Source organism: Anabrus simplex, chromosome 4 (genome assembly GCF_040414725.1).
Source record: "Anabrus simplex isolate iqAnaSimp1 chromosome 4, ASM4041472v1, whole genome shotgun sequence".
In the NCBI taxonomy this organism is placed as follows: Eukaryota; Metazoa; Arthropoda; class Insecta; order Orthoptera; family Tettigoniidae; genus Anabrus; species Anabrus simplex.
The window spans coordinates 155607411-155624691 of NC_090268.1; the positions used below are offsets into that span (position 1 = coordinate 155607411).

Sequence of the window (17281 nt, forward strand, 5' to 3'; positions counted from 1 at the left end):
ACCCTTATATATCCACATTATTACAAAATAGGCTTTTTGTAGGTGCACCAAAAAGGAGAAAATAAAAACTTTTGTGTGCACCAAACAAATTAAAAGGGTGCCGGTAGGTAATTTTATAAGCCCCAATACAATAGGTTCAAGTTAATGCAATATATTTTACAGTAGGTTTTATAATAAAAATAACATGAAAAAAGGTGGTCTCTCCCAGCTATTTCCTATTTTCTTTCCAGAAACGAGCCAAGTGACCCCCCGAGGAATACGTGACGTAGCTGTCATTTGGGAACACGTGATTTTAGAACTCCCATGGATTTCGTATAACTGCGCATGTCGGCCCCTCTCCCTTCCCCTCAGCTCAATGTGCTCTGTACGTTTCATTGTCAGTTTCGTCGTTGATAGCTGCACCTCGCGTGTTTTACTCTGGTGTCGTCACGCCAGCACAGCAGAGCTGTACGAAAGGTAGGCTATAATATTCACGAGCTTTATTCACACCGTATCCTAATTTAACCAGGCAATTTCTCAGCACTCTTGCGCTTCGGCAAATTAATATCCGACTGATAGCTTTCCGATGTTGGTGATTGTCTTCTTTTAGTCTTTACGGTTTCTTAAAATTTAATCAGATTCATATTGAACTACGGAGCATCCAAATGGCGACAGCAGCAGTGATAAGAATTCCTAACTTCTTTAAGTCTCCAGTTTGTCCTCGTCAAATGTGCCTCTACGGCGAGAAGAAGCGCTCCTTAAAACTCGTAGAATCGTTTAAGCTGCATACACATACTGTAGGTGGATTCTCCCTGATCAGACGTAATGAAACTTCAATTAGACTTAACAAATTGGAATTTTAAGCGTAGTAAGCTCCCGTAATATCTGTAGTTAAGCTCTAGTGTAGCTCTAATTTCTAGTTCTCTCCATGAAACTTTCATCTTGAACATACTATTCAAGTCTTCCCGAAGTTTAAATTTATCGAGATACGGTATGATTGTTTAATACTGAAGTATGAAGGTATCTTATTTTCTCCTTTTAGGCTTTACGGTTTCTTGATAGTGTACTATTGATACTGGTACAACAGTACTAAAAGCATTTTTTATATCACAGAAATTAGCGTTTCTATTTAAACCCTTAAAGTTCCTGCCATAACTGAAATTTCCAATGTCTCCAATACTTCAAAATGGACTAGACTTTTGCCGAGCAAAACCTTCAACGGCCAAACAAATTGTATTAAGGCGTATGTACATTTAAGATTTTCTCCCTATGTTTAGTAACAATTTAAAGAACTCCTTCAGGGAGGGGGGGAACCGTTGTGGTAATACGGTCAGATGCAGTGGTTACAGTCGGCTAGTATAGGTCGGTAGGTATACCGAAATTCAAAGAACTAGTCGATTTTAACATCAACCAGCCCTTGCAATTCAGAAATACCATAGCACTGTATAAATGTTGTAGGTAACTTAAAAGTAATCGCAATCAAAATTAAACTAGGCCTCAAATATCCTTCATTTTAATTGCTCTGACATTTTTGTGTAACGTTGGGTAAACTAGCATGTTTAACTGCGAAAATTAACCTTACGTGCAATCAATTAGAAAACTTGGTAGTAATTACAGAAATTTGACGTACGATTGTTACCATAATACAGTTTTAAGTTATCCTAAGTAGGCCTACCGGTACCTTTGTTAAAAGTACAGTACGCGAACTTTTTCTTGAGCCCTGAGCCCCATAGTACTGAATGGGAACTAGGGCTCAAGAAAAAGTTCGCGTACTATAGATTATAAAGAGAACGTCCATATTACTTGGAAATGTCGGAAGTAGACTATTTAGAAAATAGAAACGAATGAAAGTCCATAGATTTGCATACAGTAGATCTTGAACAAATAACTAGTGTAAACTATGCTATTATCACGAATGTTTCGACCTTCCTAACAAAGTTTTGGTGAATGCTGGTAACGATAATTACCCATAATTGAATTAAATCCCAATCCAATCGGCTTTAAGTTTTAAATTTTTAATTCTCAAGCGCTCACAACTTGCGCAATTCACAAAGCTTCGAAATTTTTGATGGCTTACTTCACACAAAGTAGGAAATAGATTTTTTTGACATATTAGGAAATGGAGAGCTATTGTACATTCCAGCTGTCTGGGCCTTACGTGGGCACAAAAGTAGATTTGTGTATGGTATCTCTATTAATACAAATTCCCGAATTTGTAGAAAGGCAAGGTAACATACAAGCAGCGTGAAATCCTTAAAACGCAGTCTGCGCAAGTTTCAGCGAATCCGTGTACCTTTACAAATAGGCTAAGTAGGTGAGATACGAAATTAACAATATCCTAAATTTGTTTCCTGAGCACATGTACAAATACGGCGACTTTTAATTATGTATGGTACATGAGAATTTTGATATGCTTTCAGAAGACTAGCCTGAATTATTTAGCGAATAATAGGCTAGGATCATGAAGATATTTATATTTCATGCCCATTAAGCCTGGATATATTCCGAACAATGCTTTATCATTGTTTACTTGCATTCCAAAATTGATTTTTCTCTTAAGGCCCCTTTACACGTTGACATCTACACAGATCTGTCTGTACAGACCGTGCTTGTGCAGACAAATCGAAGAGTAGTCGCGTGTAAATGAATCACCGGGGATCCTAGTTTTTGGTGCGAAGTCTGGCGGGGTTTGAACTAACACAGACCACGCGCCGACAGATAACTGTCCTTTAGTGTAGTATAGTGCCGTGCTCCATTGTTCGCTCTCAGTTAAAAGAACAGCTATGAGCGAGTCTTAGCAAAATTCGCGTTATTATGCACGTACATTTGCTGTAGTGATAAAGCAGATACTACAGCAGAAAATTTAAGATCCGCATAGCTCCTTCCAGTCTCCAGGAACCTCAATGTTACCAAGTCTTTCAAAAGCACTTATTAATTTTCTCATGACATTATCCTGTCTGCTTACACACGATGTGACACATTGCAACAGCAGTAAGAATGTATCTTCGTCCATTCTCAAATAGTTAAACCAGTCATCTTTTTCGAATTTCAACGCCTTCAAGTGACATGCTGTAGAAACCAGTCCTTTGTCCACCTACGTTGTGATTTCTCCCTCATAACTTCCGAAATAACACTAGACAGAAGAACCATTTTCTGATCTAATTTACATAATTTCGCCATGATCAGGAAATACTCTGCGATCTTGGATTACGAATTCAGGACTGTGCGAGAGCTGCACGTATGGTCGGGATATGTAAACGCAGCGTCAGCAGTGCTGACCAAATGTGCAGACGGTCTTTGCGAATGTGGTCTGTGCAGACAAATCTGAGCGTGTTAAAGGTCGCTTGAAGTACCGGTGCTTGTTTGACAAAGTATTGCTTGCATACTTCCTTTCGTACCGGGTGGTTAAATAAACTTTACTTACTTAACCCACTTTGGACAGGAAACTATTGGTAGTACACATACCAAACTCTTTAATGTCCTGATTATGGGCTACAAGATTTGCATGGTTCGCCACACACTGTCTTCATTAGGGAAACTTTCCCGCGTGTGCCGATCTGGAGAGAATCACATCGAGGTATCAGACATAACAATGGAAATGCTTCTTGCAGTCGAACATCAAGCTATTGTACACTTTCCTGAACACAGATGACCGGGTGGGGGCGGTAGAATTACACCCACGGTACCTCTGCTTGTCGTAGGAGGCAGCTAAGAATCTCCAGGGGCTCTTAACTTGGGAGCGTGGATTGCCGACCATGGGGTCCTCAGACGAGTCGTGGTATTGCTTTAACATGTGCCAGGCTCCTCACTTTCATCAATCCTATCTAATCTCCCTTGGTCAACTCTTGTTCTTTTCGAACCCCGACGGTATTAGAGCACTTCCATTTCCACGCCCTTCGTGGTCCTAGTCTTTCTTTGGCAGATAGCTTCATTTTTAGAATCCTTTCCATTTTTTCTCTATGATTATAGTGCTATATAGAGGATGGTTATATAGTTCTACTTCATGTTGAAATAATCGCCACCAACAAAAATGACCGCCATTTCGAACACACTTTGTAGTGTGACGGACGCTGTAGTCCCAAAATGTTCACAGGGAATGGCGAAATTAAAGAAAACAATCAAAAGAGAAGGTATACGCGAGAAATCAGAAGGGATACTCTGGAGTTAGGCAGAGGGCATACGGCGTGTACCGTCGACTACATGTTCATAAAAAAGTCGCTACAAAATGTAGCCTAACTGTTTCATTGGAATTAACGGTACCATAAACTGGGGTTTCTTTGACAGTTTTGACGATTTCTTCAATATAATCGGAATATTATGTATTGAGATTTTTCTATTATCGTATGCTTCCATCCTTTATTCATATTATGGAACAATTTTTATACTTGTATTTCCATTTAATCACTTAATATTTAAAAAAATTGTCCCAATATTACCCTGTTTGGTGGGTTACTTTGTGACGCCATCTTTTTACCATTGCATTTCCATGTTTGGTGCAGTTGTCACAGTTACCCCCATTAAGTGGTTACATAAAACTTCGGCTAAATATACAAGGATAATTTTTCAGAATCACGATAATACAAACACACTGTATATTTTTTAAACCCTCAGATATAACCACTTGAAATATTTGCATCATTCAACAGAGAATAGTTTACAAACTGTTTACCAGTACTTTGCGCTCTGTTTCCAGAGTTCTGGAATGTCATAAATTTCAAGTTTTCCCCTTTGTATGATTGTATTAATTTTACACAATATTTCGTCATCTGCGTACTATATTTCATCCTTGATATCCGGTCACTTCACGGTGCCATCCATAACACGGGAAACTGCACCTTGCTTGTATACTTTCGTTACGATTCCTGGATAGTACGGTACTTGCTTTCGAATATTACAGTAACGCGTGTTCCAAGAATCTTATAGGATATATCGAAGATAAGATTTTCACGAATAGGAAGTTCTTCATGGTCAGAATTAAATTCTTCTTTTGGTTCAGTATAGATGTCATCATTTCATTTTTTACATGAATCCTCTTTTCGTTGTCTTTAATATTCTTTGAGCGACAGTTTCCGTTGGTGTCACTATAGCTAGGAATCTCGTCTACAGTGTCAAAATCTGAAGCTGTCATACCTCTTCTAGGTGGCACATTTCGTTTCAATTTTCATTTCTGTTCGTGCTTAGTAATAACCCATTGAACAGAAATTAGTATACCGGTACGTGTGAACGTAGTTTAAACATTATTGTAGTTTATTGTAGGAGGTTAAAGTCAGAATTTGAACCTCACTTATCCTATTAAAAATTAGCGTGATTCCTACCTGTTTCCACTCATTTGACCGGGTCAGGAATGAAATGAAGCCCCGTTCTAGCGGCCAGGATGGGAATTGTGCCGACTCCCGACGCCTGTCGCACTCCTTTGGGGCAATCATTAATGGAATGAAATGATATTGGAGAGTGATGCTGGAATGAAGGATAACGGGGGGAAAAGGAGTACCCGGAGAAAAACCTGTCCCGCCTCCGCTTTGTCCAGCACAAATCTCACGTGGATGACCGGGATTTGAACCACGGAACCTGGTAGTGAGGCAGGCGCGCTGCCGCCTGAGCCGTGGAGGCTCTAGCGTGATTATTTTATTGTGAAATATGTGTAGTAGAACTGTGTAGAAACTCTCGTACTAGAATTGTTGTGATTAGGATAGGCTTAACTGCAGTTTGCCGGCCCCGTGGTAAAGGGGTAGCGTGCTTTCCTCCTACGGGGAGGCCCCGGGTTCGATTCCTGACTAGGACAGTGCTGGTTTGGGATCCACTCAGCCTACATAATTAGAATTGAGGAGCTAGCTGACGGTGAGATAGCGGCCCCGGTCTAGAAAGCCAAGAATAACGGCCGAGAGGATTCGTTGTGCTGATCACATGAATCCTAGTCATCTGCAGCCCTTCAGACTGAGCAGTGGTTGCTTGGTAAGCTAAGGCCCTTCAGGGCTGTAGTGCCATCGGGTTAGGTTAGGTTAACTGCAGTTTAGAAAATTCTTGTGTATTCCTTTCGCTATTCGGTAATTAACGGCAGTTCTCATCCTGTTAGGGTGTTGGATAAAAATATAGTACGACTAAGTAGTATTGTAGTGTAGTAGTATATTAATTACATTATTGTGTGATCTTTGTGTACTAACCTAGACAATATTTCTTGATTTCCTTTCATTTTTTGTGTATGTGCACAGAATAAGTTATTTTATTTCATTTTCATTATTCTGTAAAGAATGGCTAAGAAGTGCAAGTTTAGGAACTGTGGGATTATAAAGGAGGAGTTGGAGAGTTTGAGGATATGAGGATATACTTAGGAATATATCAGAAGACAGGAAGGAGAGTAGGCCTCCCTCAATGTACAGGATACAGTAGGTGTAAGAGGAATGGGAAGGAAAAGGCGATTGTAGAAAACAGGTGGTCTAATGTTTTAAGAGGAAGGACATTGCAGTCTTGTCGTGACACAGGATTTGGACCTCGCAGGAGGTTGGTAGTTTGGCTGGCAGGTTGGTTGATTAGAAAGTTCCCAAGCGGTTGGAACGAGTTGGTTAGGAAGCTCTAACTAGGTGAGAAGATATTGCTGCTCCCCTGATGAAAATTCACTAGTCTTGAAAAACTGAACTATGTACACTATACAAATGAATAAGACTCCTCCAGTGACTTGTCTTGAGCTGAAGTCGTCAAGGCAAGCCTTAATACTCGGCTACTAAGTTAAGACTTATTATTCTCGGTTGTGCAATTGTCTTGTCGACTGACAAGGATTCCTCCAGCAACTGCTCCGGCGAATTCTAACAGAAGGCCTCGAGGCCAAGTTACCGAGGCTTTTATAGGCACTAGGGCCTCACCCAAATGCTCTTGAAGCCCATTGAATGTTCCATCGAACGTTATCTTAGAACCTTCCTTGGTTCTAGCCAATCAGAGGTCTGTATCTCGTATAATTCCTCTATGACTTAACCTGCTTAGCGGCCAGACCTATGTTCTGTACGCTTATGACTCGTGACTATTACTCTAAGCCTTCTTGCTCAAGATTCTGAAACTCATTCTTTCAACCATATTACAATTTTTGGGAGTCACATATTATAATTTCCTTTACCATATTTGTAAGTAACCGTAATTATGAGTACTGAATCCCAGCTTCTATGCTGGTTAACTCCAATGTCAGGCCGCAGCAGTTCCTCCTGCTTCCCTATGGGTCGATCTTCGGAGGAAACTGCCGTCCTGAGTTCGTCCCGGGGAGGACATGAGAGGCCAAGGGCTCAATTCAGGACAGGTGTCTCTAAGAAATCTGTACAAGTCACTGCAGGTAGAACGCGAGATGGGGAACAGAGGACTGTTGCTGAGAAGTGTAGAAGTAGGAGGAAAGGAAAAGGTAGGAAAGGGAAATGTAGAGTAGAGGATAGGAAAAGACAGGTGGAACGAGGTCATGGGAGGGAGAAAAGGCAGGAGGAAGTAGCTTCTGCAGCCGTCAGGAAAGTTAAGGATGATCAGGAGGGGAGAGGATCAAATGAGGTGGGTACAGTTGAGTCTGTGGTCATGGGGATTCCATTGTTAGATGGGGGGAGGGGGAGCATTTGAAAAAGAACCAGGGTAGTGTTATCCTGGAATTAGGTTCAGGCCGATGTTGAGGAAAGTAGAAGAGGGAAAAGAAAAGGTACAATCAAAGATAAGCGTAGAGTTTCCCACCTGTTCAATACTACAAAATAGTGAAATTATTAAAACATCACTTTTTGTCACTTTGCCATCAGCCTAGGAGACTGTTGGACATTTTGGATAACTACATTAAAATACTTACGACATATGTATGTACATAATCAGGACCTTCTAGACTGTTTTATTACAGTTGTGTGTATACCTTGAAATAGACCAAATCAATTCTTATGAGGTTCTAAATAAGTCATAAAATTATACAGTCTTTTAAATATACAGCTCCTTGCATTGTCAAATTGTTTGTAACAATTATAAAAGTTTTGTTGTAACACCAAATTTTAGATAAAATTTCCTTTTTAAGTATATCTTATTCAGCTGTTAAGGACATACAGTTAGCCTTGAAGAGGTATAAAAACATTTAAATTTGTCTTAGGCACTCTTTAAAATAATAAACTAACAGCTGGTTTCATTCTAGAATATTGTATAATATAAGTATGTAGAAGAGCATTTTCAGTGACCAATTTTGATAGAAAACAGTTCCTCATAGAATGTAATTAATGAACCATATTGTGTTCATATTTTTGCTTATTCCACAAACCTGCTACGCTGGCGTAGCAGGGGGAGAGGTGATACTCCCACGTGGCGCGTTCCAGGTGGTGGATAGGGGGTCGTAACCGGCTTGCTGGCAGACTTGAGGGAAATAAAATACCTCTTGTGGACCAAACACCCACCCCCTGTGGGTGGGGGAGGCAGACGAAGAATTCACCCATGGTATCCCCTGCCTGTTGTAAGAGGCGACTAAAAAAGGGGCAACCAAGGGATGATCCAATTAGAACCATGAATCTACTTGTAATTAGTACCATCATGCAGAGAACACAATGGGTCGCATTTACTTGCGCGTAGTACCTCTATGTTAAGTATGCGATAGGTTTGTGATTAGTAGCGACAGTGTGTGAATCAGGAGGTGGGTCATACAGTACCTGTGATTAGTCCCCTATATGAGCGACACCATGGGATGAGAGACACCATGGTTCTGCCTTACCTATGCTCAGTTCCCACTATGTGAGGAATTCCATGGGATAGGAGTCCCTGTAATTAGTCCACTTATGTGAGGAACGCCATAGGTTTGCGTTGCCTGCAAATAGCGCCGCAATGTACGAAACACCATAGGTCTGTTACATGTGCGCATTACACTACCTGTGAATAGTACCATAATGTGTGGAATACCGCGAGTCTCTGCTACTTTTGATTAGTACCACAACATTACACATAGCATGGTTCTACTCTCCTAGTGATAAATACCATTATGAGGGGCTGATGACCTGGATTTTGGACCCATTTCGACTATAAGCATAATCAATTCAGCATCATGCTATAGTAGTAGTCCCTTGGTCAGTATAACTGTTGTTCTGTGCCAGCTTCTGTGCATGTGAGGCACTGTGGATCACATCCACTGATTGTTTTAAATTCATATCCGTCCATCCATTCGTTCTTCGTCCTCATGCTTTGAATTCTGGTCAGTGGAGGATTTTGGACTTTCAAGTTGTCATTTCATTTCGTCTCATTTCATACCATTACGGGCTGATGACCTGTGTTAGGCCCCTTTAAACAAGAAACATCAATCAATTTTTCCTTAGACTAACAGATTTAATGACATGTCTTGTATGGATACACTGAATCAGCTTAACTTAATGACGTCATTAGTATTTGGTCCTATATTTTAATATTGTATCCAACGCTATGTGGTAAACTTGAAGCCGTAAATTGATCGACGAGATTTCTTGAAAATACGCTGTTTTCAGGTGGATTGTAATGGATCGAGAAAGATCTCGAACCAAAATGGACCTTGAGTACCAAGTTAACAAGCGACGATTTAGAGAGGAACTTCTTGACATAAATAAAAAGTTCTTGACCTTAAAAAAGAAAGGTGGTAGTTTGTCACGCTATTACCTACAACGTAAGGCAAGCAGGTATAAATACCAACAGAGTTGGGGATGTGACAGATCTGGTAAATGCAGCACGGATGAAGTTTAAGGCAGCAGGAATACTGTGTAGGAGGGAAACTGACTAGAAGGTGACTGAAGATTTACATAAGACGTGGGGAAACTGGGAGTGAGATTTCTAGATCCTAATGGGTGGATAGGAGATAGGGATCTGCTCAGATGGCCTTCGCTTAAAACAGCAGTATAAGTTAGGAAATTAGTTTGTAAGGGTTATAAGGAGGTACATTCAGGGAAATGGGGTGGTCTAGGGAGCTGTGATAAGGGTACAAGGACCTGGAAGTCAAGTACGGATGACAAAAAAAAGTTAATATTGAACTGACAAACATGAAATGCTAAGTGTAAGGCAACTTGATATTTTTGGAGTGTACAGACTGGGAAAGGGTAGCATTGATGCTGATTCGGAATTATTAGCTAAGATAATTAGCTATATGGAAAATGCTAATGGAAAAGAACATGATTGTAGCGGGTGATTTCAATTTAGCACATGTCAATTCGGAAGGTAATGCAAACTGCAGGAAGCATCACCAACAAATGGCAAATAAGTTAATATGGGAAGGACAGCTGATCCAGAACGTGATGGAACCAGCTAAAGGGAAGAAGATTCTGCACGTGGCACTATTAAAACCAGATGAGCTCTATAGAGAAACTGAAGTAATACACGGTATGGGTGATCACGAACCTGTTTTTGTTGTAGTTAAAAATGTGATAGAAAGGAAGGGCTTAAAATTGTGACTCCTATGCAGTATCATATGGCTGATAAAACAGGCATGATGGAGTTTAAAAAAGTCAATCACTACTGATCTGCATTTAGGGCAGTCACCCAGGTGGTAGATTCCCTAGATTTCCCAGCATTTTCTTAAATATCGTTGTCACAGGTCAATTTTAATACTTTAGTATTAGTCACCTCCCCTATCTGGACATTATCCTTGTAACCAACAGTGTTTATATAGCCTACTGCTGCGAGTACTTCTTCCTTTTGAAGATCCTCTTGCACACACTCCTTGTTCATTAATGATTTCCAGGAATGTGTAAACATGTTCCTAAGTCGCTGACTAACTTTTGAAACATATACAACTGCATTTATATTGAAAAATCTGAATATCTGCATTTGAAATGGAAATTATGAAAATTAATTTATTAAATAAAATACACAATCATCGAACCCTGGACTCACACTTCTTACCTGCTTATTTACACATACGTTATTTGAAGGGCGCCAGCTACCACTCAGTGCAGCAATAATAGAATGAGAATCTTGACTATCTCTAGGGTGTGGGGTAATAAGCTTACTTTTGACAACATACCATATAAGTTCTGGGAAAAGGAGATTGGCGTTCGGTTTCCCCATTAATTTTGAGGTTAAGATATTTTACTGTCATTGAAATAATATTATGAAATCATTTGATAAAACAAAATATATTCTTTAAATAATACATAAAAAATTGTGAGTCTTGTTGTGATAAAACAGATGAGAATATGAAATTGACATTGCAACTGAAAGAAACTAGGCATGAATTTAAATTCTTCTTGACCGGACATTTAACAATTTATACAAAATACATCCCTCACTGTTTCACTTGACTGAACCTTCAACACTTTGAGTGTAATTACGACGTATTCCTTAAATCTGGTGTTTACTGTAGATGTGTCACGCCTAATTTGGTGATGTATCCATATGACTGCTTCTTCTCCATATCATATGATTTCTTGGTAAATCTGTATGGTATCACTTCTATGCAAGTGTGTCCCTCTGTGACTCCATGGTAAGCCTTTGCGTCCGTATCTTCAACTAGGTGACTGACCAACTTTGGCCTCACTCTCTCAATGACCAACAACTAATGTTTCATTGAGTCTTCATCTCGTTCACACTCGTTGACTCTCGTTGACTGACCGACTTCGGGCCTCTGCTTCCAATTGAATGACTGTTCACTTATCCATTTTGGCTTCTTCACTGTACTGCTTCCGTTTAACTAATGACTGATGCTACAATATACAGCCACCTTTTATAGACGTTGCATGGCACACCTACGTAATCTCCAGAAATAACAATGACCTACTCCCACAACGCCTCAAACTGTTGCATGTAATGGTGAAATCCCCTGGGGCTCCCTAAGAAAATCAAAGGAACAGAGCTCAGTGCTAAGTGAGCACGATGAAGTAGCCATGACGTGGCGATGCCATTTCCAACATCTGATATATAACAATTCTCACTGTACATATCTTGAGTGTTATTCTACACATACGTATATATGCATACATCTAATTACAATCCTGCAAGCGACAAGCATTGCAAATTGAATTGAATAAGAATGATAATTATAATAATAGTAATATCACAGATAAAATAATAATACTGATATAATAATAATAATAATAATAATAATAATAATAATAATAATAATACAGATATCATCTTGTAACGGGATTTGAACCGTTACAAATGTCCTTCTTGGAACCTGTTTCTGCCTTAGAGCACATACACATACCCTTCCATTTTTCACTAAATGAAGTCATTATGATAGGTGGAAAATGATAAATAAAAATTTAAACATACTCTTGCATGGGTTTCAAGCAGTTGTTGAGGAATGTGAAAACAGGTCTTTATAGTTGGTGAGGAATGGTAAAGGCCCACTTTGGTTTAGCAGAAGTAAAGAGACTAGGGGGATGATGCAGGTTGGAAAGATAGTTAGAAATGGCTGTGGAAGCAAGTAGAAATTAAAGGAACTTGCTAGGAAATTGAATCTAGCAAAGAAGGCAGCTACAGATAACATGATGATTAAGGATAATTGGCCATCATACACATTTTAGTGAACAATTGAAGGGTGCATGTACGTGCTTTAAGGCAGAAACAGTTTTCAAGGACATTCCAGGAATCATTAATGAACAAGGGGAGTATGTATGAAAGGGTCTTCAAAAGGAAGAACTATTGTCAGCAGTGTATAGATTGTTGGTTACATGGATAATGTCCAGATAGGGGAGATGACAATCATCATTTCCCTTTATCCAGCTGTAGCCGGGTAGGGGGAAATGTGGTTCCTCTCCACTTTCTTCGGTCTTTCCACCACTCCTCCTCCAACACTGTCCCAGTCCAGGTTTCTTTCTATAATGCTGCGTTGGATGGTATCCTTCCATCTCAATCGCGGTCGTCCACGGCCTCTCCTTCCTTGGATTTGCATTTCCATCACCGTTTTTGGCATTCTTTTGTCGCTCATTCGCTTTATGTGCCCAAACCATCTTAGTCGGCTCTTCTCTATTCTATCATTCATTTTTTCCACTCCAATTTCTTTCGGGATTTTCTCATTCCTTATTTTGTCTCTTCTACTCTTCTGTATCATACTCAAGAATTTCATTTCGGCTGCCTGTATTCGACTCTCATCCTTCTTTGTCATTGTCCAAGTTTCTGCTCCGTAAGTTGTTATGGGTACGTAATACATCTTGTACATAGTATCCTTTGCTTCAGTTGGCACATAATTGTCCCATAACATGTTTCTTACACTATGATAGAAACAACTTCCAGCTTGAATCCTTTTACTAATCTCAGCATCCAGTCGAGCATTCTCCATTAATTCACTCCCCAGGTATTTAAACGTTTCCACTACTTCCAGGGGCTTGTCTGCAAGTCTAATCTGACCTTTCCCTTCTTTCTCCCCTCTAGTCATAACAAGAGTTTTACTCTTTTCTACACTTATTTTCAATCCACTTTCTTCGATCTTCCCATTCACCACATTCAACTGTTCTTGAACCTTCCCGTCGTTTTCTCCCCAAATCACAATATCATCTGCAAATATCATGTTCATTTCTCTTCCTCCATATGCTGCTTTTGCTGTTCTCATGTCATCCATTACTATTGTAAACAGGATTGGTGATAGAACACTTCCCTGTCTCAGCCCACTAGTTATTTTGAACCAACTTGTCCTGCCAATTTGTGTTTGCACACAACTACAACATTCCTTATACAATGCCATGATCATTTTTATTAATCCCTGTCCAATTCCTTTTTGCACCAGACTGTCCCAAACTTTCATCCTAGGGACACTGTCATATGCCTTTTCAATATCAATGAATGTCATCACCATATCATTCCCGTACTCCCAGTGCTTTTCCATTAGTTATCTCATAATGAAAATGGGCTCTATTGTTGACCTTCCACTTCTGAAACCAAACTGATTTTCCTGTATCTGATTCTCAACCCTCAACCTTATTCTACTTTCCAGTATCCTTTCCATTATCTTAGCAACATGGGATATTAGAGTAATTCCCCTGTAGTTCTTCAAAACTTTATCACCTTTCTTGAAAACTGGGATGATTATTCCTTTTTGCCAATCCTCAGGGTCCTCCTTATTCTCCCAGACATTCCTGAGAACCCGATATGTCCACTGCAGGCCTACAGCTCCAGCTGCCTTTATCATCTCCACTGAAATTTCATCTATTCCAGCAGTTTTTCCATTCCTTATCTTTCTTACTGCCATTTCAATTTCATTCATTGTAATTTCTTTATCCATTTCTTCAACTAATTCCCTTTCCTGGTCGTCCATTGAATGACTGTCATCCGTTCTTATGTTCAGCAGCTTCTGAAAATACTTTCTCCATCTCTTTCTTATTTCTTCTGGCTTTGTTAAAATTATGCCACCTTCATCCTTCACAAATCTGGTGTTTACTTGATCTCTCTGTTTCTTAAGATACCATACAGTAATTTCTTGCTGCCCTGCGTATCATCTCTCAATTTTTGTGTGAATAAGGCCCAGCTTTTCCTCTTCTTCCTCCACTACTTTCTTGGCCAAATTCTTTGCCTCCACATATTTTCTTCTACTTTCTTCAGTCTTAGATGTTTTCCATGCTTTCCATGCCATTTTCTTTTCCTTCACTTTAATCTTTACCCTATCATTCCACCAGTGTGTTTCTTTGTCTTTCACATTTCCTGATGTTCTACCACACACCTTTTCTGCACATCCAACCAGTGCTTCCTTAAATCTTTTCCATTCCTCTTCAACATTCCCCACCTCTGTCCTGGGTACCAAGGGTATTATTTCCCTTTGAAATTCTTCTTGTATGCTTTTCTCCTTCAACTTCCATACCTTAATTCTTTTCTCTCTTCTTAATTGGGGTTTTTCAATCTTTCCAACTTTCAATTTTCCTATCACAACTCTACGATCTCCACCAAAAGCTTCTTCAGGCATGGCTGTTACATCTACAAGGTTCTTCCGGTGTTCTTTCTCTATGATTATATAATCAATCATGGTCTTTGTTTATCTGTCTCCCCAACCATACCTTGTAATCTGACTGTTCTTCCTAAACCAGGTATTTCCAACAATCATTTGATTCCTCATGCAAAAATCCACCAACAACTCGCCTTCTGGATTTACATTTCCATATCCAAAGGGCCCTACATCTTCCTTTCCTTGTCTTTCCATTCCAACTTGTGCATTTAGATCTCCCATCAATAGTACTTATCTTCTATCTGTCTCTCCACTTCCTCTAAGAAGTCCTAGATGTTCATCTATGCAACCAGTTTGTGGGGCATACAACTGAAATAGATCTTTGTATATTCCAGATATTCTTGGATTTCTCTTCTAAGTATGATGGCCACTCCATTTTTTGCTTCAGGTCCTCCGCTGTAATACAGCCTGTATCCTTCTCTCACAGGGATCTCCCCTGTACCCCTCTTCTTGGTCTCGCACAGTCGAAGTATGGCTATATCTTTTTCTATCATGAAGTCAACCAGTTCTGTCTTTCCCGTCAGTGTCAGTACATTAATTGTTGCAATTTTGATGTAGTTTGGTGCTGGTTGCTCATTTTTCACAGTTCCCCCAGCACCTGAAGAGCTGTGCGTCGCTTTTAGCAGGGGACGCCCTAACCTTTTCCGAGGCACCATATCTGCTTTGTCCATATAGGCTATTGTTACGATGGGCTCGCCACACCCAAAGGCATTTTATACCTACTGCCAGGTTCAAAATTAGGCCGCCCCTAACATGGAGACAGACGCCTTTCGTAGCCGCTCCTCTGGAGTACAGACGCTACAAGTATGCCCCTTCCGCCATCTCCGCCGTACTTAAGTCCACCTTCTCCGCCGTAGATGCCGTTGAGGTCTTCACTCGTAACCCTGAGCTGGGACCCATACCAGATGTTACACACCGGGTCAGTGTGCTCTGGGACTCACATAGGCAGGGGCGCCACTCCCTGGGTAGGGCTGCCTCCGAAGAGGGTCCCTACCTGCTACAAAGGTGACTAATACTAAAGAAGTATTAAAATTTACCTATGCTAATGACATTTACAAAAGGGTATAAAATATGAAAACTAGAAAAGCAGCTGGTATTGATGAGATTTCAGGGGATATACTACAGACACTCGGTTGGGATATAGTACCGTATCTGAAGTACTTGTTTGCATGAAGGAGCTATACCAAATGAATAGTTGCTATAGTAGCCCCTGTGTATGAAGGAAAGGGTGATAGACATAAAGCTGAAAATTACAGGCCAGTCAGTTTGACATGCATTGCATGTAAGCTTTGGGTAAACATTTTCTGATTGTATTAGGCAAAGTGGTTCCATAGAAGGCAGTTCGGATTTAGGAATGGTTATTCCACTGAAGCTCAACGTAAGATTCCAGCAATATATAGCAGATATCTTGGATTCAGGTCAAATGGACTGTATTGCGACTGACCTGTCTAAGGCAGTTGATAGAATAGATCATGGGAGACTACTGGCAAAAATGACTGCAATTGGACTAGAAAAGTGACTGAATTGGTGGCTATATTTCTAGAAAATAGATCTTAGAAAATTAGTAGATGAAGTTTTATCTGACCCTGTAATAATTAAGAGGGAAATTCCTCCAGGCAGTATTATTGGACTAGTGTTCTTATATATATTATATTATATCTATGATATGACTAAAGTAGAATCAGAGGTCAGGGTGATATTCTGTATAGAATAAGTTAAGGACTGTGAGAAACTACAAAATAACTTCAATAATGTTGAACAGTAGGCAATGGTATGATGGTGTTAAGTCAGGCTGCAAATTTCACAAATGGAAAATGTCCTGTTTTATTTACTGCATTAGAGTGAAAGTTCCTTTTGAGAATCACTGTTAAGTACTTAGGTGTTCATATAAGGAAAGATCTTCATCAGGGTAATCACATAAATGGGATTGTAAATAAAGGGTACAGATTTCTGTACATGGTTTTTAAGGGTTTTTATGGGTTGTAGTACGGATGTAAAGGAGAGGGCATATAAGTCTCCGGTAAGACCCCCAATTAGAATATGGTTCCAGTGTATGGGACCCTCACCAGGATTACTTGATTCAAGAACCGGAAAAATTCCAAATAAAAACAGCTCGATTTGTTCTATCTAGGTGATTTCCAACAAGAGTAACATTACAAAAATGTTGCAAAGTTTGGGCTGGGAAGACTTGGGAGAAAAGGAGACGAGCTGCTTGACTAACTTATTTCATATATCAGTACAGTAATGTATTTTGTGTGTTTTAGATGTTTTAGGCATATGTATATAATTATTTGATTTACACTTAAGGCTGATAATGGCACATGGATGACAAAACTAGTACCATTTGACATGTGATTGAATCACAATAAAATATATTGAATAGGTGGACCTTGAAAGAATTTTAATTTACTGTAATCCCACTTC

At 39.7% G+C, this 17281-nt stretch overlaps 1 long non-coding RNA gene across 2 annotated transcripts in view; it reads left to right on the forward strand.

The window, feature by feature from the left end:
* Positions 1–387: 387 nt before the first annotated feature.
* LOC136872527 (uncharacterized) overlaps positions 388–17281 on the forward strand; it is a 71969-nt gene continuing 55075 nt past the window's right edge. For both annotated transcript variants that reach the window (XR_010859938.2, XR_010859937.2), the window contains exon 1: positions 388–456. This is a non-coding gene — a long non-coding RNA (uncharacterized lncRNA). The remainder of the gene's footprint in view (positions 457–17281) is intronic.